The 13527-nt window shown below is 32.6% G+C and overlaps 1 protein-coding gene across 1 annotated transcript in view; it reads right to left on the minus strand.

Moving 5' to 3' along the window:
• LOC132718913 (uncharacterized) overlaps positions 1 to 13221 on the minus strand; it is an 87321-nt gene extending 74100 nt beyond the window's left edge. Inside the window, exon 1 of the mRNA XM_060702612.1 lies at positions 13099 to 13221. The gene's annotated coding sequence lies outside the window, so the exon portion shown is untranslated. The remainder of the gene's footprint in view (positions 1 to 13098) is intronic.
• Between the last annotated feature and the right edge of the window lie 306 nt (positions 13222 to 13527).

The raw sequence follows: 13527 nt of genomic DNA on the forward strand, positions 1-13527 counted from the left end.
AAGGAATTTGATTGAAATTTCACACAGTGAAAGAGATTAGCATGAGAAGTGCAGTGTACAAAAGCCATCATCAGTTTTAATGACATGGCCACATTCATATAATGTGATGCAAAAATATTGACCATTTGAGTGTTTTCTTGATATTGATACAGAAAATTTAATATATTTATATCACAATTGATTATTTTTTCAAAGCTTTGTCTCCCTTTATTATGTCATGTGTTAAATTTGTCGAGCTTACAGTTTCCTCTCGTAGCTCTTATTTCACGTGTTGCTCCTGTCAAAAAGGGCCAATAACGGTTTGTGATAGACCTACACATACATGTAACCTAAATATTATATTTGAACATGTGTGTCATAGAATAATTGTATCAACTACTGTTCATTTACTGAATTGTTCACTTTATATTTATCAACCGGCAACACCCTTCACTCATTGAATTATCTGCCCCCGAAATAGTAAAAATGGTAAGTACGTCCAAACTGCAGTGCCGTCAGCACTATGATTTAATATATCCCCATTGTGTCTATACGCATGTTTATATATAGATAAAAATGCATCAAATACACCAATAAATATATATGGTTATTATTGCACAAATCAATGAAAATTCAATAATTTAACCTTCAAGGTCAAGGACATTAAAGAGCCAAGGTCAATTTCAGTTTGATAAACATGTGTCCTTAAGAATGTTCTGTTATAATATGATGTCAATCCATTCAATAAAAGCAAAGTTACAGCCAATAATAGCCAAAAAATGAAAATTTCAATAATTTGACCTTCAGGATTTCCGGTGTTGGGAAAGATGGCGGTTTTTTGTTTACCGGAGAAAAATCAATGATAAAAAGTTAGTTTTAGAGTAAGTTTAGACGGGCCATTGCTCAGAAATCTTGCTTAGATGGTAACAGAGTAAACTGTATAAGTGACATGAAGTGTTTTTGATGATTATTTGAACAATAGACATACTATTAGCCAACCTTTAGTAAACACGTCAACACGTCAGTGATTACACACGGGTACACTCGTACGCGAGTTTACACCTGATTACACCTGATTTCACGTTTCACCTTTTATTTATATCAATGCCTAAGAAACGGGAACGAACTAAATCTTCCCCGTGTGAGCAAACTAAAAAACAGAAACCCAACCAATTCATAGCAGACGGCAGCTTCGTCGAAGAAACTGAAAGCTGGGAGGAAAATTCTATTTATATTCCCAATACCCCGGAAATTGATCTCACAATGACGAAAATATTAAGTCGCGAATACCTTAAAGAACTTGTGTCAATATTGGGTAAAGAACTTAAAGCTGATCTTATCGAGTCAATCAAAACTGAATTAAAAGCTGAAATAAAATCAGAACTTAGATCTGAAATCATAAAAGAAGTCCAAGAAGCAGTAGACAGTGAAACTTTATCTCTCCGAAACGAGTTATCCTCCCTTAAAAAAGCACATGCTGAATTGCAGCAGGCATCGCTCGACAACTTTTTGGCAACTGATGAGGTCGAGCAATACAGTAGAAGGTTATGCCTTGACATATCCGGAATTCCAACGACCCTAACGAGAATGTTACAGGAAAAATTCTAAGCTACTTCAAGAACTCGAAGTCAAGTGAAATTACAACTCTTGAAATTGACCGTTCTGATATACTTGTCTCTCACAGAAAAGGCAAGTTTAAGGAGGGCTTCAGCGTCAATCGCAAGTGTATTGTTAAATTTTCAAATCATGCCGCATGCCAACGCTTGTACAACGCAAGGAAAGATCTCGGATCAGGTATATTTGTGCAACAGAATATTACACCGTATCGAGAAAAATTGTCTTACGAGGCTCGTCAACTCATTCGTGCCAAAACTCTCCAAAAAACTTGGATATCTGGATTTAAAGTCTTTGCGCAATTTCCGACGACGACGAACCCTATGACTGGTAAATCTGAACAAGGAGCGAAGGTCCACATTAAGAGTATGAGAACTATTGAAGCAATCATAGACGGATCAATATTCAAATCATAAATCAAACTTCACTGCTTTCAAATATATTTGTAATTCCTAGTAGTTCGAAATACATGTCACCCTCAATTAATTCTCGTATTTAGAATTATCGACATATGAACTTATTATTTTAAACACAGCATTATAAAATACTTAATCTGTCGGTCTTAACCCGATCTGCACAATTCTTGTTTCAATATGATAAAACTATTTTATAAGATAACCCAATCAGATCAAGTGACGTAAATCTAATGCATTAATGAGTTCGTGTTACTTGATTTACCTTCCTTTTGCTTTGCAAAATAGTTTTGTTGCTGTTTTTTTTTTCTCTCTTTTTCCCCAGAGTTTTATAGTCTGACAAAATGAATTGTATTGAATTTTACTAAATGTTGTCATTGTATGTAAACTTATATACATGTATAAATATACACATTAACAAAATTTAATCTAAGGCTCGAGCAAACTTTTATTAACTATTTTTAACCTATTTAAATTTAGAAAAAATAAATCAAAAAGAAAAATGGATCATGTCTATCGATTTCTATGAAATATTTTAGTCTAGCCTCACCAAAAATTTAACGAAGGAAATATATGTAAACTAAATTTTAAGTTTTTGTTGATTATTTTACCATTTAATATATTTTCTTTTACGAATATTAGAAACTGGAGGCATGCCACTTTAACCACCTGACTATATTATTAATTTTACTTGACTATGAAACATTGCACTGTGTGTTACACCTACTTTCATGTATACGTTACAAATCGAAGGATAGTACATATACTCTATTTTGTCAGAACTATAGTTTTATGTGTACTCTTGTTTTAATTTGTATTTCTATTTAGAGTAATTTCAAAATCTATCAATAGTACATTGTTAATAAGCCGCTGTTCTTACAAAATAACTTATTATATTTCAACATCCCATGTGCGTCATCTAAATCGAGAATATCAATCAGGTCCGTCTCTACTTATCTTTATTTATTAGATCTACTCAATTCTACTTATTTATTTATTTTGATATCCTATTTCAGTTTTTCATTTTTTCTTTAAAATCGTGTCACCTGTTATGATCCCTTTATATTATTTTATTGTAAAATTTGTTTGCTACTGTATAGATTATATGTTAATTGTCAGACCACTTAATTGCTTGAAGCGTTCTGTCATGTTCTTGCACTGTGAGATGTTGTGTCGCGCTGATACAGAACTCTATATCATAGCTCTTGACGTTATCACATGAAGTAATGTTTATTGCGCGACACATGGCGACATTTATCATAAATTTTAACGTTCACTTTTTAATGCACTATAATAGGTCTCTTCACAAGTTCCTCGTCTTCCATAAATCAATTCTTCCCCTGTTCCTATCATATTTTATTTTATTACTTTTTATTTCTGGCTCAGTTCATCCAAACCCAGGTCCGGAACCAGGCTCGCAAAACTCCTCTATCTCCGAGTCTAACGATGTAGATTCTCCTCTCTATAATATACTGGATAGTGGATTGAGCATAATGCATATCAACATTCAAAGTCTTCGCCCAAAAATCGATCTAATTGAAATTGAAGCACAACCATATGACATTGTAGTATTCACCGAAACCTGGCTTTCCTCTGATATAAAAAATGAAGATATTAAAATTCCAAACTTTGATAGTCCATTTCGTTATGACCGCCCAAATAGAACAGGTGGAGGTGTAGCAATTTACTTACGAAATGGTATTTTCGGAAAAATAAGAAATGACCTTTCACTTCCTGATCTCGAGGTTATTTGGCTTGAAATAAACACATAATTCAAAAATCGTTCTTGGTGGGTGCGTTCTACCGTCCCCGAGTGCAAATAATCACTACTGGACTCTTCTCGAAGAAAGTTTCGATAGGCATGCAACACAAATTATCAAAACATAATTATCACAGGTGATTTCAACTGCAATTTACTTAACCCTGAAGACACACAAACTATATAATGTATTGTCATCATATAACATGCCACCAAAACAATCGCAGAGCCGACACACTTTACAGAATCATCTAGTTCCCTTATTGATTTTATTTATAGTTAAAAATCCCAACTCGATATTAAGAAGTTTTGTTTCTGATCCGTTTATTTCAGACCAAGTTAGATATTCACTGTCCTATAGTTACTATACTCAAACAAACTAAACCGAAACATCCGTCATTTAAAAGCACATATGGAAAATACGATGAAGGCAATTTATACTAAATTTTAATTAATATACTGTCGAATACCAATTGGGACCAATATCCTTTCAATAGAAAATCTTGACATTGCAACATCATTATTAACAGATACTAGTTTAGATGCTGCAAAAGAATCGATTCCCAATAAAAACGTCACAATTCGCCCAACTGATGTCCCTTGGTTTAATTCAAATATTCGGACGCTTATTCGCTCTCGTAAAAGAATACACAGTATAGCTAAAAAGAAAAATACCGAATATTACTGGGACAAAACGTAACGAAGTAACGCTTGAAATAAAGAAAGCCAAGGCTGAGCATCATAATAACTTAATCGAAAAACTTAATAACAATACATTAAATCCGAAACAATGGTTCAAACTAGCAAAATCAGAACTCAAAGAAACAAAAGCAGATGACTTCATACCTCTTTTAATCACTTAAAACCAACATGCAAATACCGATAACGAAAAAGCAAACCTATTAAATGACTATTTCTCTCAACAATCTACAGCTGATGATAACAACATGGATCCTCTAACATTAAACTCTCATCCAACAACATCCTTTACTAATAGTATCATCACACCACAGGACGTAAAGGATTCAATTGCTAATATTAATCCCTCGAAATCGTCTGGACCTGATTTCATAAGTCCCCGTCTTTTAAAAGAAGCTAGGAATGTACTAGCTGCACCACTTTCTTCTTTTTTTTAACAAACTTCTTTCATCTTCATATTTTTCGACCGACTGGAAAAAGGCACATGTAACCCCAGTCTAGAAAAAATCTGACCCTTCTTCCCCCGCGAATTATAGACCTATATCACTTTTAAGCTGCCTTGGTAAACTCATGAACGTTGTATCCATAAACATATGTTACAATTTTGTGACGTCAACAATATTCTTTCTGAATTTCAATCTGGGTTCATAAAAGGTGACTCCACCACCAACCAATTGATATTCATTTATAAACGATATTTGTAAAGCCTTGATGATGGTAAAGAATTAGAATGGTCTTTTGTGATATCTCAAAGGCGTTTTGACCGTGTTTGGCACCGTGGCCTACTAAGTAAATTATCATCGATAGGCATATCCGGTCAACTTCATCAAATGGTTCACTTCATATTTGTTAAATCGTCAGCAACGTGTTGTTATTAGAAATTCAATGTCAAACTGGAGTAATAATATATTAGCTGGTGTGCCACAAGCTCAATCTTAGGACCTCTACTATTTTCTCATTTATATAAATGATATTGTCAGTAAAGTAAAATAAAAAATCAGACTTTTTGCCGACGACACTAGCCTTTATCTTATTGTTGACTTACCTGACTCTGCCTCTTTTATTCTTAACAATGACTTGCAAAATATACATTATTGGGCAAAATCGTGGGTATTTGATTTCAATCCCAATAAGACAGAATCCATGATATTCTCGCGCAAAAAAAAACAAACCTCCTCACCCTGACTTAAAAATGAACGACACCACAATCAAAAATTTCGATGAACATAAACATTTAGGCATAACTTTTCAAAACGATGGAAAATGGCACTCTCATATCTCGTCACTTGTAATCAGGGCTTGGAAACGTATTGGAATATTAAGAGCATTCAAATTCATTCTTAACAGAGTCTGTCTTACAAAACTTTATTTTACTTTCATACGACCAATATTAGAATATAGTGATGTTGTCTGGGATAACTGTAATAATTACGAAAAACAAAAGATCGAATCTGTTCAAATAGAAACAGCGCGTATTATCACGGGAGCGACTAAACTTTGCAGCATTGAAAAACTTTATAACGAAACAAAATGGGAAACCTTAGCAACTCGCAGGAAAAAACATAAACTAATAACATTTTACAAAATGTAAAACCACATAACACCAAATTACTTATCAAACATAATCCCTGAACAAACACAAAATAGATACCAATTACGTAACTTCAATAACATACCGATTGTAAACTCTAGAACTCAACTATATCAAGATTCTTTTCTTCCCTCTGTCATTCGTGACTGGAACAATTTGTCCGATGAAATTAAATCTAGCTCAACCTTAGAAATCTTTAAATCAAAATTGAATGGCCAACTTAAAAAGCCCCCCCCCCCCCTTATATTATCTCACTGGTGATAGAAAAGCACAAATACTTCACACTCGTTTACGTCTAGGCTTGTAGTTCGTTAAATCACGATCTCTTTCGCAAATCTATTGTTAACGACTCACACTGTTCCTGTGGTAACATTGAAACTGTAAATCATTAATCTTCTTCTTGTACAAACTTTCAAGTTCAAAGAAATACTTTCTTTGCAAACCTTCAGTGTCCCTTTAACTGTGTTCAAAATTTACTATATGGCTCTGAACATCTCAACTTTGAACATAACACAAATATTCTTTAGTTGCGTCCAAAAATACATTGTCGCCACCAAACGTTTCACTTCTTAGTGCTTGCGCATGTTACAGCACGACTTTCATAAAACAGGTTTTAATACATTATACTAAGTTAACTGTTTTATCGGTAGCAAACAACTCAGTTCCACACTGGAACCCTTTTTTCACTTTTCAAAATCTCAAAACATTACATATGATTTTGACCAGCCAGCCGTCATCCTTTCCAACCCACTGAGGAAATGAATTTACATAAGTCTTGGACTTGTTTTCAAATCCTCTTCCGAATTTAATTTAAGTTAAAAATTCTTTAGCATTGTATATCTTTAACTTATATCATCAGTCTTTCATGTATTTTATCATACAATGTATTCTGTTTGCAATGTCTATTTATATTTTGTAAATTCTGGAAATAAATATTGTTTAAACTAAGGTCAAGGTCATTTATAAGTGAAGGTCAAGATCTGTCTGGTTACTTTAGAGGGCTATCCTTGAGGATTATTATTCTAAAGTTTGAAGACAATCCATTTTAAAGTAACAAAGTTACAGCCAATAATAGCTAAAAATATGAAAATTTCAATAATTTGACCTTCAAAGTCAAGGTCATTTATGAGTGAAGGTCAAGGTCTGTCAAGTTGTTTTAAAGGGCTTTTCTTGAAGATTATTATGGTCAAGTTTGAAGACAATCTATTGAAAAATAACAAAGTTACAGCCAATAATAGCCAAAATTATGAAAATTTCAATAATTTGACCTTCAAAGTCAAGGTCATTTATGACTGAAGGTCAAGGTCTGTCTGGTTATCCTTGAAGATTATAATGTTCAAGTTGGAAGACAATTCATTCAAAAATAACAAAGTTACAGCCAATAATAGCAAGAACAAGCAAAATTTGGACATTTGACCTTAAAGGTCAAGGTGATTTATTGATGAAGGTCAAGGTTAGTGTAGTCTACTGAAAGGTCTTGCCCCAAGGGTTTTTGTGGCCAAGAATGAAGACAATACACCAAGAACTAAAAAAGTTATGATCCAGGTACAAGTTTGCGGACGGCAACGGCAAAGGCAACTTAAAATTAAAATTTTACTCGGGATTAAACTAATCGATGACCGCGAGAAATGAACTGGAAGCAATATTTTTATTCTGCGACAGATGCTTCACAACTGCAACAAATCGACCCACAACACGCCGTATTACCGGTACCAGTGATAACACATTGGCGGTGAGGATGGTTCGATGCTAATAAGAATTTTTTTATTGCTAAGATCTAACTTTTCATTGACTGGAGATACAGTCAAGTAATACCTTTTCCATCTTAAATAAAAGTTTATAGGCTTATGCTACAGTTACATGGATATTTAGCCAGAATGATAACTATGTTATAAATTTTGTTTAAATTGGTTTGAATATGATAATAAAAACATTTTGAGCCACCTGACACGTTTTCCTGCCATATGCCTTTCAGACTAAAAATTTAGATTATTTCAAGTGCAAAAAAAAAAACTATCACAGTCAAGGAAAGCAATATATATTATTGCCTTTCATGAAATAAAGTGTTTTCTTCTTTACTTGACATTTACCAGTTTCCTTTTAAAGTATTGCCTATTTTACGATTCAGTCAATAAACAGCTTTTTTCGATGCATCGTCCGTATTATTTACCTCTCTGTCTCGGGAAAATATTACAAACTATAGTTTAATATATCAATTTTACATAAAAGTACGCAAAATATCGAAAAATTAACAAAAGAGTTTCCTTGAAATAAATATTGCCTAGCAAAACGTCCCTTTTATTAAGTTTCGCCCATTGTTTTCTCGTTCAGGATACATGTAATTCTTTACTTGGGATCATCGTATGCCGCTTTTTATGCAATGGCACTAACGTGTCATAGAAGTTTCCATGATAACCGCCATATATGAACACATCCACGGATGTTTCTAAATTCAGAATTTACCAGTTCATGTTAAATTCTGCTACTGTCGGTGCTAGGGGCGTGAACGGTAGCTTGCGAACAATTTCAATCATACCGAGTCTGCAAAATTTCAATATTTGCCATGTTAAGTTTTCTTAAGTGAGCCTGTTTATTACTATTGCCTACAACGGCCGCATTTTCTGTTTGACCAAGCCAGTTTGGACGCCTGTTACATTTTCAAGAAAAGACATACTGGGCAGATATTTGGCTTGCGTAATCCTTAGTGATAAATTCATTCATTTGTTGCAAGCTTGAGATATTCTCAACAAGAAACAATCATTTTTACAGCTTTTTAGAAGCTGTCACTTTTTTACCAGCACAAAATATTTCAATAACTTGAAAAGTGAATATGAAATAACGTTATAATAACTTCAGTCAAAGTACAGTAAGTTTATTGCAATTAGATTTTCCTTATTTTCGTAATATCAATATACCAAACAAGTTTATAATCTACCTGTAGTACTCAGTAAATTTTAAATCTGTGCCATCACCGGCGCCATCAGTTGTGTTGGCACTGGAGCCGGTAAGACGGTGTGCCCGGCTTCTGTTAAGGCAGCACACCACACTAATTGAAGCCACAGCTTCGAATGGCCAGGGAGGATTTCATGGATATAGTGACTATTGTGGATTTAAATGACTGGATGTCTTCAAAGTGCATTTTCAGCATGAAATTTGTTTTTGTGACATGCAATATGATTATTGGCAAATTCGAAAACATGGTTAGAAATCACATGCTGTTAATTATAGATGTTAAGTCCGCCATTGTTTGTAAACATTGCTTTTAAACAGGATGCTCGGTGAAAACAAGTAATTTTACGGGAGGTACAAACTTTCAGCAATAGCAAAAAATCTTCAAGGCCAAGCACCTATTTCTTTGTGATATTTTGCATGCATAGGGAGTTGCTAGAGCAGTGACAGAGTTTCTGTAGCCCGTATATTTGCAGGTATTTTTTGCCGGAGGGACGAAATATGTTGTTTTGGGTCTCGGATCACTATAGATATTTTGGCTTTTACGGAATGAATTGGAAGTTTCTAACTGCCTTACTGTTGCACATGGGATGATTTCATTGTAGATTTGCAATGTAATGGCATATATGTTCTTAACAAAATGTGTTTTCTTTTTCCAGGTTGTGTAGTTTGGGATCAGATTTATCAGACATATTGCTTTTAGGACATTTACGGCAGAAACTTGAAATTTAGTGTGGAGTGCTACCTAAAGCTATGGCCACAGTGATATTTGCATAATCTAATAATACTTATTGTATCTCGATCATGACTTATCTAACCACAAATGAATTTTACATCATCGCTTTTAAGGTATTAGATGTATTGTTGACACTGTTCTGAAAGGCGTTTTAAACTAAATGCTTTTAAATTTTTACTTTGTTCTGGTCATAAATACAAAAAAAAAGAAAGTTAACCATCTTATTTAAAAAAATATTGACGGTCCAAGTTCAACATTTGCATTGGTTTTATACAACAACAATTATGTTTTTATGTCTGTAGAAAAGCTTCATTTATATTTTCTTTACTTGAAAAGTTTTAATAAAGAACTAGCTTTTGAAAAAATACAAATTAATCAATGTAAAATGAATTGAAATTGTTTTTTGTTTATTGAGGCAGGTACCAAATAAATATGTGGGGGTAAGAAAAATCGTCATATTTTGTAAAATGTAATCTGGGCATCAAAAAGTTTTTAATAATGATTATCTAGAAACTATTCTTAACATTTTTGCGACATATAAAGAATGTTTACCATGCTGATTTTAAATTATTATCATTAAAATTGGTTTTGCTATACAATTTTTCACAGTGAAAATTATATATAAAACTTCCATGTTTATTTAATATCATATCTTAGATATAAATTAAGAAAGAAAATCATAATCTGACAAAACAAACAAAGAAAGGAAAAAGAAAAAAAGCATCTTCTAGGGTGTGAACCAAGCCTTCCAGAAAGTAAATACCGTACTCAACTCAACTCAAATAATTTTATTACGTTAAACATGCAATATATGTTTATATCAAATACAACATAACTATAGGCAGAAGACATAGATTTTTCAAGGAGCACAAAAATACAATGTAAAACATATGAATTCATAATTATGACGTGTTTGAGTTCTGTAAATCTATTTTAAATCAAATTTGCATAATATAAATATTTAGAAAGATCTCTTACAACTATTTTAGATTCAGACAATAATAAATTAGTAAATTTCTGCAATGTAGGCCATGTATAATAGTAGCGTCTAAGATATTTTTGCGAAGGTCAGCATATTGTGAACATGTAAACAAAAACGTCAAATTCGTTTTCAATTTGTTCTCGAAGAACAATTATTGCATGTTCTTTCCAGTCTAGGTACGTTTGTATATCTTCCCTTTTCAATAAACAAGTAGTGAGATGATGTGCAAAATTTTGTAAGCGCAACTCGAAATCCTTTGTCTTTAATATAATCAAGATAACTTTCAAATTCAAATTTATATTTTAAAGAACTGTATGTATCAAGACGTCTAGAATTATTATTCATAGAACAAAACCAACTTTGATAAGAAATATCTAATATGCGTCGTTCAATAATATTATAGTCAATTAACATGCTAAATTGGTTTTGCCAGATATACGTAAGTCCGCATCTATCAAGTATAATTTTAATTAATAAGCCCAATAACATTTATTATATGTGTTATTTGCTTCAACATCGACCTTAAGCATGTTATATGTTTTGAAAAGAAGAGTTTCTTTTTTACATGTCAATAATTTTATCTAGTATTTAACCATTATTAATTGTCTATGAATGCTCATCGGGATTCCACCTATTTCGCCGTAAAGAGCGTATAAATTTGTATAGCGTTTGACAGTATTTTTGATAATACTTTTTTTAAATGATATCCTTCATTAATGTGATTTATCTTATAACTTGTGATATTTTTTATTTTTTATGAAATACCTCTCTATGTCATGCCACCAAATGCTAAGGACCACAATGGAAATAAGAGCTTGCTCTTTTTTGTGTTATCCTTGGTTTTGGGAACATGTCATGGTTTACATCATATAGTATTTATTCATTCATTTATTTATTTATTTGTAATTGTTTTAATCTATATTGTGTTTGTTTATCATGTAACATGTTTACCTTTATGCCGAAATAAATCTATCTATCTATCTACAGAATTTGGTGTGAATGAGTTCAACATCAGGTCCGACATGATGACCCGAGATTTCAGCCGCGTAATTTAACGTAGAAGCTACCAATGAATCGAATAAGTCACATTGTTTGGACACGGGTAAATCAAGATGGTTAAAAACAATAAACAAATTGTGAAATGAGTTCGAACCGTGCTGGGCTATTCGCTTTTGTGTTCGGTTCCAATTGCATTTTTTTATATAACTGAACGCCCAAATTTTTAAAAGAATCTACTAATTTTATATGATTGTTTTAAAGATAAAAATTAAATTTGGTATGGCGGCCTTTTAAAAAAAATTTGGCTTTTGTTTTGCTGGCATTAAGACGTAAGCCCCATGCATTGCTATATTCTTCTATGTCGTTCAACATGGACTGTAGGGATTTTCCATGCATTGCTATATTCTTCTATGTCATTCAACATGGACTGTAGAGATTTTGGATCGTGAGCAAATAAAACTGCGTCATCGGCAAAAAGTAATTAAAATAACTGAATGTCGCCAATGTTCATTATTCCATTAATATCTGTATTTACATAATCAACAATATCGTTTAGAAAGAAGAGACACAAAATGCTGTTGGCGGGGCTACCTTGCTTCACTTCACTCCAATGTTTGAATTTATAAAGTTAGAGTAAGTCGAATTATACCTTACAAACGATTTAACCGTTGAGTACATTGACTATATAGCCAATTCAAATTTTGTACTAACATTTGCATCCATTAGTTTTTGCCACAAGTAAATTCTATCAATTATGCCAAACATTTTTTCCCAGTCGAGAAAGGCTACATATATTTTTTTTTTCAGCAAGAGCGTGTAAAATATAAATACAGTCAATCGTTGATTTATTCTTTTGAAAAACAAATTGATTGTCAATTAACTTTCGTTCTTATCGGCCCAATTTGTAAGTCGAGTTATAATATGTTTTGAATAAATTTTTGAATTTATGTTATTTAATGTACAGCATTTGGCATCTAATAATTAATATATCGCTGTGCATAGAAAACTAGAACAAAGATCAACAAGGCAACGGCAACGTTCATAGGACTCAGCCCCCGACACACCCAAGCCACAACAGCAAGGGCACCCAGAAGGCACCAAACCAAAAACCGGGAGTAGACATAAGGGTGGCAAAAGGAGGAAAGGGACAAGTTCTGTGTGAAATAATAAAAACTAAAACGGGTCCATATTGCGAACTAAAGGGACAAGGGCTAAAAAGATGAACAAAAGGGGGTGGGGGCAGGATAAAAAAATGGGGGGGGGGTTAAAAGTTTACGCCGCATTGAAAGTAAATAAATCACATTATTATTGATTTGTCTTAGTGAACATGTTTCTAATTAAAAATAATAATAATAATGATAATTGTACAAAACTAACCTCCACTCGCTATTTAACACTTTTAACTTTTTCTTATTTACGAATAGTTTGTTCCTCTATTGATTGGGTGAATTATTTTACATACTATCAAAAGCATATATAACATCCATTCCATTATTTTGTAAAATGTAATCTGGGCATCAAAAAGTTTTTAATAATGATTATCTAGAAACTATTCTTAACATTTTTGCGACATATAAAGAATGTTTACCATGCTGATTTTAAATTATTATCATTAAAATTGGTTTTGCTATACAATTTTTCACAGTGAAAATTATATATAAAACTTCCATGTTTATCTAATATCATATCTTAGATATAAATTAAGAAAGAAAATCATAATCTGACAAAACAAACAAAGAAAGGAAAAAGAAAAAAAGCATCTTCTAGGGTGTGAACCAAGCCTTCCAGAAAGTAAATACCGTACTC

Source organism: Ruditapes philippinarum, unplaced genomic scaffold (genome assembly GCF_026571515.1).
Source record: "Ruditapes philippinarum isolate M1 unplaced genomic scaffold, ASM2657151v2 ctg2960_1_1_1_1, whole genome shotgun sequence".
NCBI classification, from domain to species: Eukaryota; Metazoa; Mollusca; class Bivalvia; order Venerida; family Veneridae; genus Ruditapes; species Ruditapes philippinarum.